This window comes from Gopherus evgoodei, chromosome 5, assembly GCF_007399415.2.
Source record: "Gopherus evgoodei ecotype Sinaloan lineage chromosome 5, rGopEvg1_v1.p, whole genome shotgun sequence".
Taxonomy (NCBI): domain Eukaryota; kingdom Metazoa; phylum Chordata; order Testudines; family Testudinidae; genus Gopherus; species Gopherus evgoodei.
Genome location: NC_044326.1, coordinates 121,534,109 through 121,560,603, shown reverse-complemented (window position 1 = coordinate 121,560,603; position 26,495 = coordinate 121,534,109). Strand labels below are relative to the sequence as shown.

At 38.9% G+C, this 26,495-nt stretch overlaps 1 protein-coding gene and 1 long non-coding RNA gene across 3 annotated transcripts in view; one reads left to right on the top strand and one right to left on the bottom strand.

Annotated features, from left to right (window-relative positions):
• LOC115652590 overlaps positions 1–26,495 on the bottom strand; it is a 73,500-nt gene that overhangs the window by 9,519 nt on the left and 37,486 nt on the right. The window lies entirely within an intron of this gene.
• The window catches only part of CCSER1 (coiled-coil serine rich protein 1), a 1,155,265-nt gene that overhangs the window by 1,127,989 nt on the left and 781 nt on the right, over positions 1–26,495 (top strand). The gene's annotated exons all lie outside the window — the stretch shown is intronic.

The following is a 26,495-nucleotide window of genomic DNA, read 5'->3' as shown; positions in this document are numbered from 1 at the left end:
ATAAATTTTGCTGAGTCAGGGGCTAAAATCAACTGCTCTTTGGTACTTTCAGTGGTTTAGATTTATTTTCAAACAAGTAGCATTGTGTGTTGTGATGGCATTTATCCCTAAAATTGTAAGGAATCAGAAGATAAGCATTTGTGCCTCACTTGAGAATCCTGTCCTTGCTATTTCTTTGGCTCAGAAATAGGATAAAAAGCAGTTTCTCACCTATGCTATAGAAAACCACATTGGACTGAGTATCTATGGGAGGGACATTGGAATTTGTTACCTTGCTAGTGAAGAAATCATTGCTTGATTGCTTTAGCCTGGGTTAAAGAGAGAACGTTTAATAGATTTTGTTTCTGTACATACTCTTCTATATAACACCCTTGATAAATGCTCTGAACATTAGTATTTGACAGAACAGGTTGTAAATATTTACCAGAATTCACAACAGAGGGTAGATGGAGGAGTTTTTTTGGTTTGTTATTGGTTTTTTTACTTTCTGCCTGTATATTATATCTCATCATTGCAGCAGTTTTGTATCCCAGGAGTGTTTCCTCTCCATTATGAAACATTTTCAGATCTGCTGAACACTGAAATTCAGCTGAACACCGAAATTGCTGCAGATTACGAAAGGAAAATAGTTTGTTGAAGTAATAAACACAGTATTTTTGAAGGAGACCTATGTACCATACTTAACCTGATGGAACACTGCAAGACTTTCTCCTTCAGCGGGTATGAAAAAATAAAAACAAGGAAGAGTTGTCTTTGGTTTATCAGTGCAGGTAATATAGGAAAACCTGAGCTTTTAAGAGAGCTTCTATTCATTGTTTTGTGGTGCTAGCGTCAAACCCATCAGACATAAAAGGGGATGTTTTTCTAGGAAATACACTTAGGTTGACTTGAATGACTCCGTTTCTAAATTTATAAATGTGAAGGGAGGTGGAATGTTTAACAAAAGCTGAACAAGGGAGCTACTTCAGGCTAATGCTCTGCTTCTAATTTTTTGAAATGACTTTCCCTTCCCGCTCTCAAACAATTTACTAAATGTCAGTTCCTCCCCTGGGTGGTGTTACTGTATGCAATAAGAAGAAATATAATTCACAAGAAAACCAACTGATACTACTGTATTTTATAAGTGGTCCTTAGATATTTTGATTACCTCTCTCTATACAACATGTTTCACAGCTATATGCCTAACTTTGATTTGATTACTATCAATGGCAAACCCATTTATGTGGGACTGTACCTCCATCATTCAACTGTTGGGTTTGCCATACACTTTGCTGTATGCAGATGTGAAAAATACACACTTCACAGAATCTCACTCACTTCTCTCAGCACGTGGTGGTAGTTGTGGTTTATTTATTTATTGTCTTTTGTCATGAGAGATATTGGAATTAATAGTAATGGCATTTATTTAAAAAACTGTATGCATAGGTTGAAAGTATTTCAGTTTTCTTTGTATCAAGTAATACATTCCACTTTCATCTTCAGTTGCCTAAAACAAGACATTCTGAGTTAACCATCTTAACCATCTTTCTGTTTTTGTTTCACCATATATTCTGCAGCTTAGCAGAGCACTATGTGGCACATGTTTTGTGATCAGCCGAGTTCTACATGCGACATGAAGGTGTACACATGTTATCTCTCTCTCTCTCTCTCGCCTGCTATTATAGAATCATAAAATGCAGGTCTGGAAGTCAACCTCAACAGGTCATTAAGCCCAGTCTCCTGTGCTGAGGCAGAACCAAGTAAACCTAGACAATCTGTGACAGGTGTTGGTCCAACTTGTTATAAAGACCTCCAAGGATGGGTGTTCCACAACCTCCGTTAGGAGACTATTCCAGGACTTAATTACTCATATAGTTATGAATTTTTTCCACCTAAATCTCCCTTGCTGCAAATTAAGGCCCATTACTTCTTATCCTACCGTCAGTGGACATGGAGAATAATTGAAAACCACTGATAACAGTTGTCACCAGTATTATCAAAACTTGACCTATTTGAAGACTTATCAGGTCTCCCCTCAGTCTTCTTTTCTCAGGACTGAACATGCCCAGTTTTTTTAAAAATGGACACAAATCTGACATCAGGAATCATAACACTCAAAAACCAGTAGGAGAACACTTTAACCTGTCTGGTCATTCAATGACAGACCTGCAGGTGGCAATTTTGCAACAGAAAAGCTTCAAAAACAGACTTCAATGAGAAACTGCTGAGCTGGAATTGATATGCAAACTAGATACAATCAATTTAGGCTTAAATAGGGACTGGGAATGGCTGAGCCATTACAAACATTGAATCTATCTCCCCTTGTAAGTATTCTCACACTTCTTATCAAACTGTCTGTACTGGGCTATCTTGATTATCACTTCAAAAGTTTTTTTCTCTTACTTAATTGGCCTCTCAGAGTTGGTAAGACAAGTCCCACCTTTTCATGCTCTCTGTATGTGTATATATATATCTTCAATATATGTTCCATTCTATGCATCTGATGAAGTGGGCTGTAGCCCACGAAAGCTTATGCTCAGATAAATTTGTTAGTCTCTAAGGTGCCACAAGCACTCCTGAGGGTTTTTTTTAACCGTTCTCATAGGTCAGGTTTTCTAAATCTTTTTTTTATTTTTGTTGCGCTCTGCTGAACTCTCTCCAGTTTATCCACATCTTTCCTAAAGTGTGCTGCCCAGAAATGGGCACAGTATTCCAGCTGAGTCTCCTCCGTTCTGAGTAGGGCTGGACAGGTACTTCCTTGTCTTACATATGTCATTCTTGTTAATACACCACCGAATTATATTAGCTGTTTTCACAAACTCATCAAATTTTTGACTGATGTTCAATTTTTGATCCATTATAACCCCGAGATCCCTTTTTAGCAGTACTACTACCTAGTCAGTTAGTCCCCATTTTGTAGTTGTGCATTTGATTTTTCCTTCCTAAGTGAAGTACTTTGCACTTTATTGAATTTCATTGTGTTGATATCAGACCACATCTTTAATTTGACAAAGTGCTTGCAACCCTTCCCAGTTTTGGGTCTTGTTTATATTTTATAAGCCTACTCTGCACACCATTATCCAAGTCCTTAATGAAAATGTTGAATAGTACTAGACCCAGGACTGACCCCTATGGGACCCCACTAGATAGTGCCTCCCAGTTTGACAGCGAATCATTGATAAATACTTTTTCACTATGGTCTTTCAAACAGTGTGCACTCACCTTATAATAATTTTTTTTTAGGTCTCATTTCTCCAGTTTGCTTATGAGAATGTGAGGTGGGAATCTGTTAAAAGCCTTAGTGAAGTCAAGCTAGAACACATTTACTGCTTCTTTTCTATCCACTAGGCCTGTAACCCTGTCAAAGAGTGAAACTAGGGTTTGGCATGATTTGTTCTTGACAAACTCATGCTGGATATTCATTATAACCCTATTAGTCTCTAGGTGCTTACAAACTGATTGTTTTAATTATTTGTTGTAGTATCTTTCCTAATATTGAAGTTCAGCTCACTGATCTGTAACTCTCAAGGTCCTCTTTGTTCCCTTTTTTAAAGATAGGTACTATGTCTGCCCTCCTTCAGTCCCTCTGGGCCTTACCTATGCTCTGTGAGTTCCCAAAGTTAATTGCGAATGCTTCCAAGATTGCTTCAGCTAGTTCCTTAAGTACCTTGGATGAATTTTGTCAGGCCCTGTCAACTTTAATACATCAAGCCTATTTAAATATTCTTTAACTAACCTTTCCCTATTTATCTTGTCTTCCTGCCCCCGTATTGTTAGTATTAATTGTGTTGAGTATCTGGTCACCATTAACTTTTTAGTGAAGACTGAAGCAAAGGCATTAAACACCTTAGTCTTCTTGAAGTCCTCAGTTATTACCTCTGCTTCTCTACTAATAGTGGACCTATATTTTCTTTCACCTTTCTCTTGCTAATGTACATAAAAACTTTTTCTTGTTGCTTATTATGTCCCTTGCTCTGTGTAGCTCATTTTGTTCCTTAGCCTTTCTGATTTTGTCCCTATGTGGTTATGCTATTCTTTTATACTCCTGTCATAGTATTCTTTCCCAAATCTGAACCTTAGAGTCCAGAAAATGAGATACTAGCGTGAATTCCTCTAAGCTTAATTACCAGCTTAGATCTGATAGGCTGCCACCAATCAGGATTCTGAGTACCTGATAAACTCTGGTCTCCCCAAACCTTCCCTGGGGACCCCAAGACCCAAATTCCTTGAGTCTCACAACATAGGGAAATAAACCATGCCCTCCCCCCTCTTACCTCCTCCCAGATCTTTCCTGCCTGGGTACACCAGGAGATTACCCTGTTTCAACTCCTTGAAACACAACACAGAGAGATCAGGTTTCTCTCCCCCTTCTCCAGAGGCAATACAGATTCAAGCTCCATGAATCTAACACAAAGAGGAAATTTACCTTTCCCTCCCACCAAGTCCTTTGGGAATACAGACTCAATACCTTAACATTAACAAGGAGTAAAAAATCAATTAGGTCTTTAAAAAAGAAAGTTTTTAATAAAAGACAAAAAGAGTAAAAAAAAAACTCTGTAAATTTAGATGGGATATTACAGGGTCTTTTAGCTTATAGAAAATGGATAAACAGCCTTATCCAGAAAAAATACAATTTAAAATATTTCCAGCAAACTACACATTTGCAAATACAGAAAAACAATGTAAAAGCCTATACTGCCTTTCTACCTTTGTACTTACAAATTGGAAACAGAAGATTAGAGAGCCTGTAGATACGTGTGGTCACTCTCAAAGCCCAGAGAGACAACAGAACAAGAACAAAGAACTCACACCCAAACTTCCCTCCACCCAGATTTGAAAGTATCTTGTCTCCTGATTAGTCCTCTGGTCAGATGTTGCAGGTCACTGTTTGTTAACCCTTTACAGGTGAAAGAAACATTAACCCTTAGCTATCTGTTTATGACAACTCCTCCTTAGCATTTGTCCATATCTCCATTTTTGTAGGACTCCTTTTTGATGGTCAGGTCATTAAAGAGCTCCTGATGAAGCCATGTTGTCTTCTTACTATTCATATATTTCCTTTGTATAGTATAGTTTTACAGTTGTGTTTTTAATATCATCTCCTAGAAAAATTGCCAGCATTTCTGAACTCCTTTTTCCTTAGATTTACTTCCTATGAGACTTTATCTACCAGTTCTCTGAGTTTAAGGTCTGCTTTTTTTTAGAAGTGCATTGTCTTTATTCTGTTGCCCTCTGTCCACCTTCTTTTCATGATCACTTTCACCTTCAGATGCACCACCAATTCTTCACTGTTGGTCAGAATCAAGTCTAAAATGGTTGCTCCCCACTTTCTGAAACAAAAAGTGCTCCTCAGTACATTCTATTTTGTGTTTTGCTGTGCAGTATACTCCCGATTAGCCGAATAGCACAGGGGGCATGGCTATTTTCTGGATGATTGGGAGTTTATATAATCAAGATGGTAGGAACCATTCAGTGGTGGGGTAGCCTTTCCGCTAGGCAGGGTCTTGTCATCGTCTTCTTTGCAGTCCTGGGCAAAGTTCCCTGCTCTGCCCGTTCCCTTACTACCACACCAGCAGGGCTGCAGAGGTCTCCCTGTGTTGCTGCAGGGCCCATGACAACCATGGGCCAGAATTCTTCTCTGCCCCACCAGGACCTCAGTTTTCCCTGTGCCTTGAGCCTGTAATGAGTGTTCATTAAAACACTACAGTGGTGCAGCTGTTCTGAAGCATCATTTTAAGTGTAGACTTGCCTAAAGTCTCAATGAAAGTCAATGGGATTTGGGTTACTTAGGGCCAGATTTTGAAAGATATTTAGGTGCACCACATGGTAGGATTTTCAAAAGCAACCTGAGCAGGTTAGGTGCCTAAATCCCATTGATTTCTCTCCATCCCTCTAGACGTAGTTCTAGATAAGCTTCATAGTGATGCACACTTATTAGCTAGTATCAAGCCTACTCACTATCAGTGGAGAGCGTTAAAACAGTTTGGGGCTTGTTGATTCACAGATACATATTCCCTAAATAAATTATTATTAATTAAAGGTAATAGTTACTAATTTTTTTTTCTTGTTAGCATCTATCAGCTCATATTGGACAAAGTGTCCATTTTATAATCTGGCATAATGTAACTGGGACCTCCTTTCCTTGCTAGAAGATTTTCTAGACAAGTCTATTAGAGAATATTGATTAATGACAATAATTACAGTATGTAGCTTATTATCATTATTTGGTCTTAGTCTTCCTTGAGAATACAACAGACTATTTTTAAAGTATTTTTTCCTTAATCTTTCACTTGGCCTGTGGCTGCAGTTTGAAGAGGGATGCTGAAATAGATATGGTAGTACTGCTTCTTGACAAGGGGTCTTGTGGGTGAGAGATGGACTTGACCCAAGGACCTCTCAATTTTCAGGAAGTCAGATCCAGATTCAGACATTTCAGCTCAGGCTAGGTAGCAGCTTTGTTGTTGTTTAATACCCAATACATTTTATGGACTGATATAGTGATACTCACATCTGAACCAATACTCATTCCTTCAAGGACTGTTCACACAGCTTCCATAACACACCATCATCAGTGGAATTGAACACCAAGTACATTCTCCAAATAAAAAGATCAGCTGAGCAGATATGCTACATGATGATAAAAACTGAGTTAAATATTACCTATTAACTTACACTTCTATAATAAATGAACAGTAGCATTTTATAGAATGGATTTTTATGATACCACATTTTAAACTGAACAATTTATCAATGATTCCGCAGTTTATCACACGACTGTCGTCACCACATGAGAGAGCTTCACTTGTATTCTTCCCATTGATCCAATTCTACCGGGACTATTCATAACATTTCAAACTTCCAAGCAGTTTTAAATAGTCACTACTTTTCTTTAAAATAAATAAATATATAATACACTTTTTCCTACCTCCTCTCAAGTTACAGTAGCCTGGGGTGCAGGATGGGCAATATTCACTCTTAAAACAATAACAGATTTAGTTCTGGTGTTCCTAGGATCTAAAAAAGTTCCTTAATTCTCAGATGTAGTAGAGAGTGTGGCCACAGAGATCTGGTTGTGCGTCCTTGATCCCTGGCTGTCTGGCCTCAGCGGAGATTACAGCATCGGGGGGGGGCTACTCTAACTTCTACCACTGAATAACAGTATTATGAAGTTCTGTTCCACTACAATCCTCCTGCCCTTGCCTATCCCCAGGAGCACCTGAGACATTCTCTTTCCTTTCATGTGGACAGACGAGCTGGCGCAGCAGGTTCATGAATAAATTTCAGACAAAGGACATGTTTCTATGTGATAATTAATTAACTTTGCTATTACATTAAAAAAAAAACCAAGAAAAAAATCCTCAAACTATTAGCATCAAAAAAGTTCATAGAGCTTAATTGCTAAAAAGAAATGAATTAGAATTCTAGTATGCTACTTGCCACCAGCTTGGAGTTCAGGTATGCTGCAAAGATAATTCTCTACTGGCTCTTTCCAGCTGTTTTGATGTCACCTTGTAGCCTTGACAGTCTGGAGATGGTGTCTCAGGCTCTTAATATTTCACCATTATGTAACCCTTCTGCCCCTCTGAGTTGGCAGCAACAAGGGCCGGGTTCAGTATCCAGAGGTTCCGTTTCAGTAACACAATGCATAACCGGCTCGAGCCCCCACCCAGTGACCTGGGACACTCACATACCACACCCCCCTGGGCGCCTCTAGGAGGCAATACTTCCCCTCTCGCAAGCACAGAGTCTGAGTGTAGCAAAATCTTTTTAATAAAGGAAGGAATCAATGTGGCATCCCATTGGAGAAACACCACAAACAGGGTTATAATACAAACCATAAACAAAAACCCACCTCCAAGTACGTTTGGCACTGTCCTTTTTCCCCTTAGGGTTTTAAGTCCAATCACCCCAAAGTCCACAACCCAAAAGTCTCTGGTCAATGCCACCCCATAGTTCGAGAGTTTATCTGTAGAGGTCCCTCCCCCTAGCCTGGGTAGAAAGGGGCACCTTACGTGGTCCGGGGCCAACTGCCCTGCTTCTCCGTGGGTTCTGCTTCCACCTTCTCCACGAACTGCTCCGCTTTACCAGCCGCTCCACGCTGCTCCTCTAGCCGTCCTCAGAAACTGCTCCGCTCCACCAGCTGCTCTGCTCCATGAGCTGCTCCAGTTCTCTCTGCAAACTGCTCAGCTCCGCTTGCTCTGTGGACCGCTCTACCCGTCCCACAGCTACTCCGCTCTGCCAGCCGCTCCGCTGCCACCAGCTGTCCCGTGATCCGCTCCAGCCGTCCCCACAACTGCTCCACTCCGGCAGCTGCTCTGTTCCACAGTATAGCTTCAGGCTCCTCCACTAGTTAGCACAGTACTCAGTGCTCCCAGCTCTTTAGTGATTTCACTCTTAGTGATCTCAGCTCTTAGTGGGGGAGCCCCAGTGCTAGTGCACCATTAGCCCAAAGTGAGTTCAGCTCAGTAACCTGTATTTAGATTCTTGAGGGAATAAAAAAAAAATCAACTTTGACATTCCACAGTGGAGAGAGGAGGGGGTGGAACTGGTGCTTCTGGCTCCACAAGGAGCCTGCACCACCAGGCACAGATACCTGTCCCCAGCCTCTGTCACTTAACTGGGTTTGGAACTCATGTCCCTTGTCTAGCAAGTACCACCCACTGAGGGTGAGTCATTTGTCACCAAGCAGTCCCACAGCTCAGCAGTCTGGGATAGGGTAGGCGTGCCTATGCAAATACACTCTCTGAAATTCTTTCCACCAGATGTCAGGGTAGAGCTTATTCTGACTCTGCATACAATTAAAAAGGTGAGATCCCCTGCTTTCTAGCAGGGCAAAGCATTGCTTCTGGCCCAGAAAGATCTGTGTGATTTCAGAACTTAAAACTGCAATATTATTCTTAGTGGTAAAGCGAAGTTGGGTTTTTTTTAAAGAGATTTCTAATTTATTTTACTTTATAATAATATCAGTTCATGAAAATGAGGCCTTTCACAAAACCATGATGACCACTTTCTACTGTCCTACCTCATACTATATATTATGCACTCATCACAATACTATAGTACTGGGCGGGGGGAAGGTCAGGATGGCGAATTGTATGGGCTCATGGTGCCCATGCTCCGGAACATTTAGAGCACGGGGGCCTGGCTCCACCTACATTAAGGCCCTTCTCTGCCCCTGCATGCTGCCCCCGTGCACCTCCCTGGAGCTCTCCTGGCCCCATCTGCTGCTCCAGGGGCTTTTAAAAGGGCCCAGGAGCCCCCGGCACCACCACTGGCAGTGCAGCAGGGCTAAAGCAGCTTCCTGCCCACACTCGCTCCTGGAAATGGATGGCACATGCCTGCAGGGGTGTCTCTCTATATGCTGTCCCCGTCTGGAGTGCCAACTCTGCCATTGGAACTGCAGCCAATGGGAGCGGCAGGGGAGGTGCCTGTGGACTGCAGCATGCGGAGACCCCTGGCCCCCTGCCTTGAAGCCGCTGCCAGAGGGGTGTGCGGGTCGCTTTCGGGAACCACCCAGGGCAAGCTCTGCACCCCTCACCCACCTGCCCCAGACCAAACTCCTTTCCAGAGCCTTAGGCAGGTGTGTGGTGAGTGAGGACTTGCACCTGTTCTGGGCACCACCAGAAATTATACAAACCTGCCACCCCTGGGGTATGTATCATACATTTCCGAGTTATTTATCATGCAGTGCACCTGACCACTAATCTATCTCTATTCTGACTTATTCTAACATTTCAAAAGCTGAGCTCCTTCATCCCATTTTACTTTTGCTATTTTTTTTAATTAACATCCCACAATTTTTTTTCTTCCCAACCACAACCTAGCCTCTTGCCAAAAAAACAGTAATACTGACACGAGACCAATACATAAGATTGGGAATATTCAGACCTGGCAGGTTTAAGTTCATCATTACCTTTCAGGATTATAAGTGGAACCTTTATACCATTTGTGAAGGTTCACAGCTTTCAAGTGGGACAGACCGCATTTGCTTTTAACCCTGGAATGTACCGAGATTTCAGACTTTAAAGACAGTATTATTATGTATAAAAAAACTATTCTATGTCACTTGTCTTTCTTTGAGTCCTGGGTGGCAGAGGGATACAAAAACAGGGCCAATAGCACTTTCTAAAATACTTTAAAATATTTCTAAACTTTGGAGGAGGGAGAACTCAGTTTGGTAATTTATATATAGTCTAGAAGATCACATGTTGTAGTTTAGAAATTCTATGGAGACTCATCGCTTTGCCAATTATCAGTAACATTATGACCCCAAAGTTGTGCTGATAAAATCTGTATGAAGTGCTGTAATATATTTAATACATGTAGTATATAATGTTGGTGAAATTGAAGTAGTTAGCAAAGAGAGAGAGAGAGCAAATTACAGCAGCCACCAGGGGCCTGGCTAAGTGCCCATTGGAGTCAATGTGAGTCTTTCCATTGACTTTAGTAAGTATTGGATCAGGCCCCATACGAACAAGTTGCTTCATGAATATATTTCAGGCAAAGAAAGTGTTTCTCTGTAACCAGTTAATTAATTTTAGCGTTCCATTTTTTGTAAATTAAAAAAAAAAACCTATACCTAAGAAGTTCATAGAACTGAACAGCTAAAATGAATTGAATTAGCAATTCAATGAATTAGAAATGAACTTTCATTGGAGGCTTTTTTTTCCCCCATTTTTCAAAAGCGTATTTAAACTGTGAGCTCCTCTCAAAAGAAGGCCAATTGGAATTGTACAGAATCTTACTTAAATTACACAGGCCCTTTATAATTCTTCCAGACATTTTTGTAAGAGTTGATTCAAAACATTAAATCAGAGATTTCACAAGATGAAGCCCAAACCTCAGCCATAAGCAGAATCTTTTAAGGTTCTCCCACTTTTGTGTGATTTCTTTCAGTGGGAATGCCACCGCTATTCAATTTCAAATGCTGTCGTCCCTCATGAACCTGATATGTTTTACCATAAGCATCAAAAGACACTGAGTGTGTTTTGAGAGAATTTGGATGTTTTTTATCTCTAAAACTCTTTCAAATGAATTTTAAAAAGTTTGTTAGACTTACACAGGAAAAGGCTAGTCTCTGAACCTTCAGTGTGCTCTATATAGAGAGACTCCAGTGAGGCTTTGTGACAGTACAAGGGTCTGCCTTTGGATAGATCATTGCAGGATCAGGGCATTCACTACTGAAATTCTCTATTAAGATAATACAGTATTGAAACACAAACTTTTTCAACAGCAGGGTCCAAATCTGCCAAGGATTAAAGAATAATATAGAAGTAATGAGGCATACTGAGGGCCTGATCCAAAATACCACTTAAGTCAATGGGAGTTATTCCTTTGACTCAGTGGGGTTTAGATCAGGCTCTAAGGGTATGTCTACAATACCCACCAGATCAGTGGGTAGTGACTGATCTATCGGGGATCAATGTATCGCATCTCATCTAGACGCGATACATCGATCCCCAAACGTGCTCCCCGTCGACTCTGGAACTCCACCAGGGCAAGAGGTGAAAGCAGAGTTGAGGGGGAAGCGGCGGCCGTCGATCTCGCGCCATGAGGACATGAAGTAAGTCAGTCTAAGTTGATCTAAGATATGTCGACTTCAGCTACGCTGTTCTCATAACTGAAGTTGCATATCTTACATCGATTTCCTCCCCCTCCCCCAATGTAGACCAGGCCTGAGTTTCTAAGCAAACTTCCACTGAGTTCAAGTGAGAATTGAGTTAGAACCTGATGATTGGCTCAGGAATTATATACAATGCAACCTTATTTAGTCTAACATCTTTCATGTAAATTGTACTTTTCCATAATGTTTTTCAACAAATTCACACTTTGTGTGAAAGATGTTATAAAAAATTATTAACAGTAACCAAACATGGAAAAACAGAGCAATTTAAAGGGTTAGGCAAGGATATAAAAAAAAAAGATATTTTCAGATCAGATCAGAAAGATCTCAGATCAAATCAGATCTTGTTGAGGAAGAGTGAGCATGTCTTATATAAAGGGAAATCATGCCTCACCAATTTACTAAAATTCTTTGTGGGGGTAAACAATCATGTGGACCAAGGGGATGCAGTGGATACAATGTGCTTAGATTTTCAGAAAGCTTTTGATAAGGGCCCTCACCAAAGGCTCTTATGCAAAGTAAACTGCCCCGGGGTAAGAGGGAAGGTGCCTCATGGATTAGTAACTGGTTAAAAGATAGGAAACAAAGGGTAGATATAAATGGTCAGTTTTTAGAATGGATAAAGGTAAATGATGGTGTCCTCCAGGGGTCTGTTCTGGGACCAGTCCTATTCAACATATTTATAAATGATCTGGAAAAAGGGGTAAACATTGAGGTGGCAAAATTTGCAGATGATATAAAATTACTAAAGATAGTTAAGACTCAGGCAGACTGCGAAGAGCTACAAAAGGATCTCTGAAAACTGGGTGACTGGGCAACAAAATGGCAGATGAAAGTTAATGTTGATAAATGCAAAGTAATGCACATTGGAAAGCATAATCCCAACTATACGTGTAAAATGATGGGGTCTAAATTAGTTGTTGCCACTCAGGAAAGAGATCTTGGAGTCATTGTGGCTAATTCTCTGAAAACATCCACTCAGTGTGCAGCAGCAGTCAAAAAAGTGAACAGAATTCTGGGAATAATTAAGAAAGGGATAGATAATAGAACAGAAAATATCATGTTGCCTCTATATAAACCCATGGTACACCCACATCTTGAATACTGTGTGCAGATGTAGTCACCCCATCTCAAAAAAGATATATTGGAAAAGGTTCAGAAAGGGGCAACAAAAATGATTAGGGGTATGAGGAGAGATTAAAAAGATTGGGACTTTTCAGTTTGGAAAAGAGATGGCTAAAGGGAGATATGGTTGAGGCCTATAAAATTATGACTGGTGTAGAGAAAGTAGATAAGGAAGTGGTGTTTACTCCGTCTCATAACCCAAGAACTGGAGTCACCAAATGAAATTAATAGGCAGCATGTTTAAAACAAATAGAAGGAAGTATTTCTTCACACCACGTAGTGTCAACCTGTGGAATCCTTGCCAGAGGATGTTGTGAAAACCAAGACTATAACAGGGTTCAAAAGAGAACTAGATAAATTCATGGAGGATAGGTCCATCAATAGCTTTTAGCCAGGATGGGCAGGAATGGTGTCCCTAGCCTCGGTTTGCCAGAAGCTGGGAATGAGTGACAGGGGATGGATCACTTGATGATTACCTGTTCTGTTCATTCCCTGTGGGGCACCTGGCTCTGGCCACTGTCAGAAGACAGGATACTGGGCTAGATGGACCTTTGGTCTGACCCAATAGGGCCATTCTTATGTTCTTTTCTGAAATTAGTAGAAGCAGCAAGGTGGAAAGATGAAAGATGTATTTTCCAAATGGCAGAGGTAACTGGAGAGGACTCACATGAACAGTGGCAAGATTCTGGGAGTTTCTACTTGTTTGATCAGTATTCTCCATCTAGAGCCTGATCCAAAGCACATTGAAGTTAATAGGAGTGTTTCAATTGACTTCAATGGGCTATGGATCACTGCCCATTTTTTTTTTTGTATGTGTGTATTTGTTGTGTTGCATACAGCCCTGAGAAACCATTTTGGCATTGTCTGCACATAACTCAGAGATTTAGAGCTGAACAGTGAGCCTTAGAAGTCTTGTACTATAAAAGTGTCTTCACTTTTGAGTGTCTGAATATCTATCATTAAATAGAGTGTAGGTGGTGAGAAGGGTTCCCTTTACATAGTCTTGTTTAAAAGCACCAGAAATACAACCATATATTTAGAGAACTGCTTTAAGGTGCATTAAGATAAAAAAATCTGCCACAAGAATCCGAGCACATATCTTTTACTGCGTATAACGGGGGTGGGGGGAATCTTTTTTTTCTCCTGAGTAATGTACAGTAACCTGCTATCCCCAAAGTCAGGGGTAGTAAATTCACACCTAGCCTGGCATTTTGGGGAGTCAGCAATTCTCATGTTTCCTATTATGCAAAAAACCAGAACAAAAAACTTTTTTTATTCCCTAAGGTCCCAATTCTGCAATTCCTTGCCTCTACATGGAACCCCAGTAGCCTCTGATCCTTTGCAGAAAGTCAGAACAAAGTATATGTAAGACTTAAATCCCACAAAAGCCCTGTTTTCTGGGGTTAAGTGTTGCATGAACCTTATTCTGACCCTCTGCATGGTGTGAATTTCACATGAAATCCAGAGCCATTCCTTTGTATGTGCTACTTTTTATCACTATGTGAATTTGATGGAGTTCAATATATCCTCCTGGAAATCTGGAAGGAAAATACTATGTGTATGGTTTAACAAATTGTAAAGAAAAGTTTTTGACTGTGTGCTTATACCCTCAGGCCGTAGGGTAACTGGAGGAGAATAAAAATACTTCCTTGATCCACAGGTTAAGAGATCTCCCATGGGTTTGGAAGCTATCAAATGTTCTGGAGAAATACGTTACATATACATTATGCAACATAAAATTCCTGTGATGCTAATTGATTTCCAGTGTTATATACTAGTAAAGTGTACTCCTGAGTGAGAATTTATATATAGTGCTTCTGAATGACCTATCAAATTTTGAACTTGAGATACCAAAGCTGCATATCCAACAACTATAAAAACCCAAATAAACCCTAGAGCAGGGATCGGCAACCTTTGGCATGTGACCCATCAGGGAAATCTTCTGGCAGGACGGGACGGTTTGTTTACCTGCAGCATTCGCAAGTTTGGCTGATCGCAGCTCCGCTGGCTGCAGTTCACCGTTCCAGGCCAATGGGGGCATGAGAAGCGACGTGGGCTGAGGGACATGCTGGCCTAGAGAGACCAGATGGATGAGGTAATATCTTTTATTGGGCTAGTTTTCTTGGTGAGAGAGACAAGCTTTTGAGCTACACAGAGCTCTTCCTCAGGTCTGGGAAACTAACTTAGGTCAGGTCTACACTACAAACTTACATCGGTATAACTACGTTGCTCAAAGGGGTCTGAAAAATCCAGCCCTATGAGCAATGTAATTATACTGACCAACCCCCTGCTGTAGACAGTGCTATGCCAACGTGAGCGCTTCTCCCATTGACATAACTACTGCCTCTTGCAGAGGTGGATTAACTATGCCAACGGGCAAAGCTCTCCCTTCAGCATAGTAGCATCTTCACTAAAGTGCTATAGCGAAGCTGGTGCACCACTGCAGAGCTGTACATGTAGACAAGCTCTCAGAGTCTCATTGCTAAATACAAGATGGAAGACATTGTTTAGCATAAGTAGTTAACAGATATTTCAAGGGATCATTTAACCTCTTTATGCCTCATTTTCCCATGGTGGCAATACTTCCCTATTTCCCTGCCCCGACTGGGATGTCACGAGGATAAATACATTAATGTTTCAAAGACATTCAGGTACTGTGGAGATGGGGACTATATAAGTATATAGGGCGAAGGAAATAGAAGGGGAAATTCAAAAAGAAAAATGATCAAAGCTGAACAGCCTAAAGATGAGACACTGCAGAACAAGTGTATTAATGACATTATCCTTGCAAGATGACATATCCATAATAAGGAGAAGAGGGTTTTAGAGCAGCTAGGAGCATCACAGCATCTACTGAAATTAAATCAAATAAAATGTATTTTTCTATGTATTGCTTTTTGTTGTTGGTGATGGAGGGTTCTGGTGGTAAGTCCATTGCCAACATTGACATCATTACAGTTTCTCATTAAAACCTAAAAAATTATAAAAGCCCTATGCTGTTTACCTGATTTGTTTTTAAAGGGACCAAGTTAATATATCTGTTTCTGAGCAGATATTATGAAACCATGCAGTCTAATCTCAGACTAGCAATCAATATTTGTTGTTCCCTCTACAGAGTGTTCCAGAAAATCCACCCAAACATTTTTATGTCAATAAAATTTTTCATTACTAACATGCTGCTAAGTAAACAGGGTGTTTTAGCAGAAGGAAATTTACTATGGAGATGATGGCTAGCATGCAGAGGCTTACTAAGACCAAAAATAGCTTCACATACAAGGGATTTTTCTTAATGAATAAACGAATTTTAGAAAACAACAACAAAATTATGAGTTAGACAGTGACCCTTTGAAAGCTGACAACTGGCATGGATGCCACATACAGTAGAGAGCGTAGTGGACACCAAAATACTTAAGGCAAATGTCAAACACTGACTCTGAGAGAGCAGAATTAAAAACAGAAATGGATCTGTCATCCTAAAGATGAATTCATTAAACCCTGAACCTGCTAGTGACTGCCATTGGGTGCACCTAAGTGCCTGTATGGAGACTCCTACTTCATATAGGATGTGTGTTAAAAAAAAGACATGGGAAAATTGTTTTTAAAAACTCTTCCCTTTCCCCAGCCTAGTAAAATGTGTCAGAGAAGGTCTAACATGGCAGTGTGATACTATTTATCAAGTATCACCTCCAGAAAGCAATATCATTCTGAGTGATACCATAGTAGTAGCCGTTTTAATTTGTGTCCTCATCTCTTTCAAAAGTTTTGTTTCCAGGAATGATAGTAAAGAAACAGACACACCAACCACAATAAAAAAAATATGTTTAGAAAATTACTCATCCTCCCTAATAACCTCAACACACTTTGTTTTAGGAGCTAACTAATACCATTTCCCCCAAATGATTGTCTCTCCCTAAACAAAAAGCAGTCACCAAGGAAATAGGGCAGCATAATTTGCAGAAAGTTAAACTGCTAAATGGTTTGGTGTAGATGATAGAACTACTAGTCAAATAACAATTGCTAGGTGGTAAACAAGGGAACATTTCCTCCACAAATATAAAAGGATTTTAATAATCTCCTGAGTGAAATATGTGAAAGTTGCATCATGTTTCTGAGGGTACATCTACATTGCAATTGGAGGTATGATTGTAGCACAGGTAGGCATATTGCACCTCCACTGACAATCATAACTGGTGTACATCATCTATAATTAACTAAGAGTATCTAGTAACAAATTTTGCTGACACCATATAAATGATAAAGGGAAAGGCACATTTTTTTCTTTTATAAGTAAGTCTTTTTCTTATCTAGCATTCTGCATACTAAAAAGTCAAGCTATTGTTAATTTCTGTAAGAGATGGCCATAAATGTTAGGTGTGAAATGCAAATTACCATCTCTTTTCCCCCAAAGAGTACATTGAAGTATAATATGCATAATGTCTTAAAATTGGTACAGTAGTTAAATTCTGAAGTCTGTGTGTGTGTGTCTATGGTTTAGGTATATATGGATGCTGTTTTAGTGTGGCCCATCCTTGCTTTTAAATTTCAGCTACCCCCCGCTTCCTGCTAACTTGGTCTTCGTACAATGTCTTTCTCTTCTGCCTATGTGGATTAATTATAACCAACTCTGTATAGTAAAATCAGATTTTAAAGCTTTACAGAGGAGGTAGAACAGATAGAATTTCTTATATGAAAATGCTAAATAAAAGTAAAACAAACCACGCTGTGGTTGTATATGCATATATAGCACACAGAGATTACATGTGTGTATATCTGTATATATCGTTTCAGGTTTTATTTTCCTTTGTACAGGCACATATTCTTCCTTGAACTCTTTTTAAAGATGATATTGTGAGATTTAAACCCTATTAAGCTTAATGGGTGTTATAAGGTAAAAATGAAAAGATTAAAAACCTTTATCAGTGCTTTCAGGAGGACATGGTGTAATATTAATAAGAACTTGTAATGAGACTGCTCCATACTGGTTACAGATTCCAGTAGCTATCTGCATTGAGCTCATGACATACATTTTGTTAAATCCAGTATCAAGACTTCAAAGCAGTGGCACTTCATTTTGAAACGAAAGCTGTTAAATGTGGACTAATTTTCAATTAGTTTCCTTTTTAGTGAAATGTACAGCCCAGAGAAAACGAATATCTAGTGCTTTAGTCCAGATTTTTGCATTCAGATACACTTTTACTTTTAGCTTTGGCTACTAAAAAGGGAGTGCTTTTGTTTCCAATTCTAATAATTCCAAAGATTATTAGGCAAACAGCAGATAGCACCAATTTGATCAACTTAACATATCCTCTCTACACACAGGCACATCATACATCATTTGAAAGCTTATTATGTTTACTTTAGGATGAGGTCTCAAGATACATTGTGGAGCTGTCAAGTGGTGCTATTACCATAGAAAGGGGGATAAACAATGACACCATCAGCACCTTGTAGAAATATATACCTCAACCTTTTGTACATATCCAAGAAAGTGAGACAGGAAAGAAACAAAGAAAAACTGTTTTCAAAGTAATATGGTCGATACAAGTGGTACTTTTACATTTTTGTAAATGTGTATTCCCACTCTGTTACTGCGTGTACACATAGTGCATCATTCTCCTTTGTCCTGCATTTCACACAGTCATTTACATCAGTGCAAAGTGAGCATAAAATGCTACAAAATTAGAACACCCAGGGGTGTAACTGACTACTCAAGGTGCAAACAACAGAATTAGGCTTGTATATTATATATAATTTTTAAAATCTGATTTATATATAATTAATACATATATTATCATTCAGATTACAAAATTAAACTTTTTCTCCAAGTTTGGCTGTTCCCAAATTATCCCAACCCCTACTTCCCTCTATCCCATAGGAGCAGTCCAAATCTCGTTATATATTTAACAAGATCACTTTGTCAACATAAGTCAGCAGAAATTACTTTGTATCTTTATCTTGAATGTAGAGGGATACAAGAGAGTAGCTCTGCATTCCTACTTGGGGCCTAGATGGTAGTTAACTAGTGGGACAGACTACCAAGCCATGTAATAATTTCTTCATCACTTTGAGCCTTTTAGATCAAAGTATGCTTGAATTCAACCTCAAGCTCTTGGGCTACATGCAGGAAACATTAGGTGAAATCTGTGGCCTTTGTTATACAGGAGGTCATATCAGAATGGTCCCTGCTGGCCTTGAAATCTATGAACTATAACTAACATTGTCACAGTGAGATCAAAGAGCAAAACTTGTTCCATATTGACATAATGTCATATTGACATGCATAAGGTTTCTGGTCAGCTTTACTGTACAGAAAAAGGTTTGGTGTTATTCACTTAGCTGTCTGAGTTTTGGTCTCTGCATTGTATTATTCCTCTTCCTCATTTTGTCTCTGCACTGGGGATGATGTCTGTGCTTTTTTTAGGCCTTGCTCTATTTGTAAGTATCATCAGGTCTCCAAGAAAGCTCAAACAGCATGTTTTATTTGGCACAGATTTACAGACTTCAGAGTTCATGATAGATTTTAAGAGAGGATAGCTAAAGAGAAATCTTCTCATCATAACCATAGTCCTCTTCATTGACTATCAGTACTATAATACAAGGCTTTTGCAATCTTTTATAAAATCTTTTCTGAGCAGATACTACAGGCTAAGATTTGGTATCATTCTGCAACACTATGCTTCATCTTGTTTTTTATCCAGTTAAGACTGGAGATTGACTCCAATGTTACGATACTTCAATCTAACAAGATTAGAAGGCTTAAACTCGGCGTCTTATCTTGGCAATGAGAAAATCTATTATATTTCACTCATGAAACAGGTGCCCTCAAAAGATAAAATATCCAGATTATTTTCTGTTTCTCTTCAGGGATGTCTCAGTCTTCTGATTATAAATATAAGGATTTGAGTCAATTCAAGGATAATTAGGATTTTTTTTCTTCCTCATCATCAGCAGCGTACAGCTTGCCCTTTTTGTAAGTCCTTTGATTTCTCCTTTGCAGAATTGTATACAGAGCTATGGGAGAGCTCCACTGATTAACATGTCAGCAGCTGAACACTCTTTGCCAATGTATGCAATTCCCCTGCTGCCATCATAGGTTCATTGCCCATTGCTGACAAAATTAAGGATGCTACTAATCTGTGGAACTCAGTAACAAAGTTTTAAAGAGAAAAACTATAATATACAAGTGTATTGGTTTCATGCAATTCTGCTCCTTTTTGAGATAGTAGCTTTTTTCAAAAGGCACACCTTGAACAGATTTAGAAATTTTAATGGCATGAACTAATTGAAACTGGGTTAATGAAGCCCTCCAGTTAAGAAAAAGAGAAAAAAGATAAGTGTGTGTGACCATTCTCTTGTGGTTGGTGTGCTGAGAAATTAGGATGGTAAAAATATACAAAGAGATGATGGAATGAGATTTGGATTCCTGTATGCCTGACTGCTAAAGGAAGAACCTTGTAAATCAAGGGCTTGTATATGAAGATTTTCATCTTGTTTTATGATTAAATACATCTTTGTTGTATACTGTCAACCAAATGCATCGGTTTAGATTTACTTTAAAATTTTTGTTACACGATGCAGAATTTCTGTTGAATTCGTTTGATCACTGACTCCAGGTTTGTTTTTTTTATTCTGTCCCTAAAGTGTTTCTCAGCTATTTAGCCCATGGAGAAATATTCTAGCGCCGACTCTAAAATATTTAGGAGGTTATTCCCTGTATGGCTACCTCTGAAATCAAATTACTGCATCCTGGTCCCGCACTTCATTGAAATACATTCAAATTACATGAACTTCACTTTAATATGTGGAATGTTTGGTGGTGAAAAAAAGCCTTGTATAAAGGGAACATCATAACAGCGTTAATATAGGAGACAAATAATACAGATGAAAACAATAATAACTTCGCTTGTGTATCTGAAACGTCACGTTGCCTGCCATATACTTCCAACCTGGAATCTCAACAGCTTGTATTAAGTAAAAGTAGATTTGTTAGTAATTTGAAATACTGGTTTGTTATATTGACATAAAACTCAAGTTGCATTGCTATTTAATTTGTCAGATTTGGATGCAAAATATCTATATTTACAGCAAAATTATCTTCTGTGGCTATTCTGTACACGAAATGATGGCAGGATATTTAATAGTGATCTGCACTGCATAAGAGATTGGAGAATAAATGTTATAATGAAATAATACTTAGCACCTATGCAGCAGAGCAGTTTTCAGTTTCATAGCACTTTGCAAAATGACAACTCTCTAACTTTCACAGTACCCATGTAAGGTAAGTTGATACCTCACAGTTTACTGGTGAAGAAACCAAACCATGCTGAGGTTGATATTCATAACTGCTGACCTACCCCATGTCAATGCAAGTCGCACATGCTTTGCAATTCTGAAAATGAGGCCCTAAGTGATCTCACTGCAGCCTCAGAGATAGGCAGTGTCAGAACTGGAATAAGAACTCTAGAGGTTCTGACTCTCAGGCCTGTGGTCGGATCACTTAACCATGTCTCTCGTCATCTGCCTTTTGAAATAAACCTGGTGTTCAAAGGAATTTTTTTCTATTTTCCAAATTAGGCTTCAGTCCTGTAAAGGGATCCACCACAGGTGGACCCCTGCATGGATCCTTTTAGTTACTTAAAACTGGATATGTAAGTGTCCCATGCATTCCTTTCCTTCTGTTCTCAGCATCAGAAATAAATGAAAAAACCCTTCTGCTAAGAAATTACCTTCCTGGGTTTACTTCCCAACCTGGGAGACCTCTTACATATGGTCTGTCTAAATCATGCTTGATTATATCCGGAAGTATATTCTACATGCATGCATGGCACAAGTGGATTTAAGAGGCACTGTGGCTTTATAATACCTCCCTGGTATTTTTACGGTTCTTGGGTTTAAACTCATAGTGACAGACAAGAAATATTGTGTACCTACACTAATTTTTCATCATAATGGAGGAATCAACTCTGCTGCTCAATTGCAAAGCAACATGAAGAGTTGCAAAAACTTTAATTTGAAAGGTGATGACAAATAGCTGTAATAACTTATGCAAAATTTTCCATTTGCTTCACACAGTGGAAGTAGTGGGCAAGGCTTTCAGTTAACTGTAGAAAGACAGTGTACAGTATCCAGAAGGCAGACAGCCACAATTGACTTTAAGTTACTGCAAGACATTTTTCATTGTTCTCGTCCTACTTTATAAAACCTTCAGCATTAAATCTTTTAAATCTTGCCTGCTTGTAGCTGTGCTTTATTAGTTACAGCAATGAACTTATTCAGGGATAATTTAGCTTAGCAAATTGAATGGATAGCTTCATTCCTGCCTTAAATGTACATATCCTGCCACAAAGCATGGCCATTTTCTGAAACCTCCTCTTGAAAGAGGATGCTGGATGCTTCAATTCTTTGACACTCTGCTGGACTACTCTTTAAAAGGACATTATGGGGGAGTGGGGTGCATTTAACATATACTATATCTTTTTTTATTAGTAAGTAAATAAAGGTGGTAGAGAAATTGGAGAGGAAGAAAATAAATCCCTTTGATTTATGGTTACTTAGTCCATTTTGTGCCTGGTGACTACAGGTGGCAAATTCACCAGTTTCCGGCTCTTTTCAAGACACTACTGCAGATCTCCCATTCATTATTTCTGTGTACTGGGCTTTGTTTGTGTAGCATAGTGGATGTTGCCCTTGCCAGTAGGCAGCATTAGTTGAGGCGAGGAGCCAATTCAGGTTATTGTAAAAACTATAGTGTTGATTCCAGTGCAGCCGGAAATCAATAAAGAAGAGTGCTTTTTAACCGACTGAAATGAAGAACAGTTACCTGCGGTAGCTAAATTACATTCTGTTTGGATCATTCTCTACACTGGGAGCTGGTGGGCACAAAACTGAGGTGTTGTAGAAATTAAGCAGTTGACATGGTGACAGATAGGATATACCAAAGAACCAATTTAACCTGTGTGGGTAAATTAGATGGGAGGTTATATAAATTGTCAGAGCTATGAAAGCTCTTCAAAGTCATATGAATTTTAGAAGCAAGTTGGGAGGGCTTCATTTTTTTTTTTTTTTTTTTTTTTTTTTTTTTTTTTTTTTTTTTGTTTTTTTTTTTTTTTTCATGTTGACCCTTTTGTTTTTTACTCTTGGCTTTCTTATATTGCCTTGCTGTCTCGAACTTTTGGGCCAAGGGTGGTTAAAGTGTAGTTGTGACACGAACAGTGGCATGCGAAGTAAGCTATGCTTCAGCATTTGTATTACGTTAACAGACTCATCCTGTCGTCTTTTCACGCCCACAACAAGTAAATGGGAGTTATGGGTCTTTAAGGAACATGGAATCAGTCTTCAGGCCCCTGCCACATTAATATTTGTCTCTGGAATGACTTCTCCTCAGCACCTCCACAACACAAATATCCATACAGTCCTTAGGCCGAGACTTCTTGTTTTGGTTTCATTCTTAGGAAGCACTGTTTTATTTTTACTTTCTTTTGGATGTCTGTGTGTACTGAGGAGGGGGATTTTTTTCTGTTCTATCATAATTATGTATTTGGGAAAGTTGCTCTACTTGTAAGAATAATATTTTACTAATTTTAAGGCACCCAGAAGCCTTTGGGCATAAGTGCCTTAAAATTGATTTTTTCATTAGCTCTCTGCTATTATTTTATATAATTACGTTACCACAAACCAGTCAACAGTAAATCCATTTTCAAATGCCCTCCAGCACAATTGTTTTCCGTTAACCATTGTCACATTTCACTCATTGGATTTGAAAATGGAAAATGATGAATGGCTCCAGTGTTTTTTATGGCATGTTCCATTTTTAAGCTCTCTGCAGGGATATTCAAATCTCATTTATTTAAGGTTTTTTACTACATGAGAAATTTACCCTTTTAAGAACCTGTTTGCCCCCTAAAATGCCTGTAAAACACCTCCCACTCTTACACACGAGCTCTCTAAACAATCCCCAGGACTACACACATTCAAATAATCATTTCAATGAGAATTCTTTATGGCAAGCTTAAGTACCAGTTCAGTCTTTACCATTTCAGTCTGAACTGATTTAGTGCCTGTGTGGACAGCTCTAAAACAGCTGAGATTGGAAACAGTTCATATTGTCCACACACGACCATCTCGCAGAACTGTCAAAAAAATTAATCTGGAAATCCCTATGAAATACGTCATTTCATTGAAATAAAAATTTTCAGTAGGAAAAAGTCAATTTTTATGATATTTTTATTTTCTGACCAGAAAAAAAACAACTTATTTGTTTGTTTGAAAATGTACATTTCCTTTTGGCTGAAAATGTCCTTGTGTGTCAGTCTTTGGAAACTAAAAAATGTATACAGCATACAATTTATGAGACGTATACATTTTATTCTATATATTAAAAAAGGGTATAATGTTGTGAAACATTATAGGCTACACTATTTCCCATGGTAAAGTCCCCTTGGCTGATCTAGAGGGCAAAGTATCCACAAAGGGGGTAGATGTAGTCAATTGGGAATTCTCGTGGCATGGAGGAGATTGTAGATGGTGCAGGGAGTATGACTTAAAGAAGAGGAACATGGCTGGACTTCTGTAACTCTTCAGCAAACATCAGTTAGCATACTGGCTTCCTGGAGCTCAGCAAGCTAGCAAAGTTTAGGGCAGCTTTGAGGCTTCTCTAAGCTATGCAGGAGACCAGGATGGTGTGGAGTCTGCCCCAGGATTGGGGCCCTGCCTCTCAGCAGCATCTAGTGTATATTGGGTGCAGCTGAGACTCAAGCCCCAAATGCTGAGGGTTTAGCATGAAATACTGCAGAACATGTCTCTGGAAGTTGATCCATTGGCAAGTAAAAACCTGCAACATTTCAGCAACTTAAAACGGGGACATGATTCCCCCCACCCACCCCACATATTCTTACAATCCATTCTGGATTTTTCACACACCTCTTATTGCGAGTGGCTAGTTCAAAAAATTCTGAGTAATGGCAAACCTGACTAATTGTTTTTGTTTGTTGTGTCAGCCTCAATCACATGTCAACAAAAACATACAATAACATTTTGAAACTATTTGCCTTGAGATTTTTTTATGTGGCTGCTTAAATGATGTTTAAATATTGTTAATGTTAGGGCGGTGTGGCCAATAGTATTTTCTCTTTGTATCCACCCAATTTTCCTGTTAGGCCAATACCATGTGCTTTTGAAAATCCCTCTTCAAATGTCTAAGACAGTTTCTGGTACATAATGCCTCCGAAAGAATCTGAACCTGTGCATCAGTATAATCTGTCCATGCCTATGACAAGCCCTTCATATAGTAGTATATAAACCACATTTGCTGTATTTATTTTACCCTTCATTTGGGATTAATAAAAAAATAATAGAAAACTATGTGAACTGATTCAATTTCTCATGGAAAAAATATACAAATCTCATTATGGATTCATTGAAATATGTCAAAGTACTGTTTAGCAAACTCAGAGTATGAGGCTTGGGAGTAGATTTCATTCCCCTGGCTCCAAGTTGCAATGCTTGAGCACATAAAAGAAAATGGCAGTATAAATGTCAAAAGGTAATCACTATGTCCTGGCAGCATTCAGTGGCAGCAAAGTTGTAGTGTGATATTGGTCTTTTAGCACAAGTGAATGACAGAACTAGGTTGCTGAACAGCACCCAAGAAAGTGAGACAGAGGTATAAAACAGAGGGAAAATTATGTTCCAAAATAACTTTTAAAATAGGGTGCAATTGATGCTATTATAACCTTTCTCAAATATAACTGGAGTTTGGTAATGGTAACCTTACTACTTATTGAAAGAAGAGCAAATATAAAACGCACTGAAAATAAAGAACTCCCTGGAAACATCACAATGTCTGTGTGTCTCCCTCTCATGCATACACATTTTGGTCATTAAAAGAAATGGATTTTCAGTGTTTTTGACTTCTTCCATGGAGAATTTGGTTTCCAAATTCACTTAAATGTGGCATTGGAATTTTTTTTTTCAGGCAAGTTGGAGTTAGACATTTGATATTAAAATTTACAGACATGAAGCTTTGTTATGAATACATATGAGCCTAAATTTCAAGTTCTGAAAGCTTATCAGGAACGTAGTCAATAGTTGCTGCTGCTGGCCTTCAGTGTAAGGGAGACATAGGTCTAGTCTACACTATGGGAGGGGATCGATCTAAGATATGCAACTTCAGCTATGAAAATAGCATAGCTGAAGTCAACATATCTTAGATGGACTTAGAATCACTTACTTCGTGTCCTCGTAGCGCGAGATCGATGGCCACCACTCCCCCGTTGACTCTGCCTCTCGCCGTGGTGGAGTTCTAAAGTCAACAGCAGAGCGATTGGGGATTGATTATCCGCGTCTACAGTAGACGTGAAAAATTGATCCCCAATAGATTGATCACTGCCCGCCAACCCTTAGTTATGGTAACTATAAATTATCTCACACATTTAAAGTTAAGCATGTTCTAAGTTGAACTGAGACAAAGTTATTCAGAACTGGTTTTCTAGGTATTAATTACTATTATGATTAATATGGGCTCAAAAAACCTGTTATGAGTCATGGGAACTCTCTGTGTAGCTTTTGTTTCATTAAAGAATATGTCTTTTCAAGTTAACCAGATGTTTTAATGCAAATTCTACATATTTAAATCCATTTTTCAAAGTTTTTTAAAAAATATAAACAAGTAATATTTCCATTTTATGCTGACAGTGCCCTGAGTTCTCCTAGTGCTTGAAATATCTCTTATTTTAATCAACCAACACTGAATGCCTAGCCTGTGCAATCA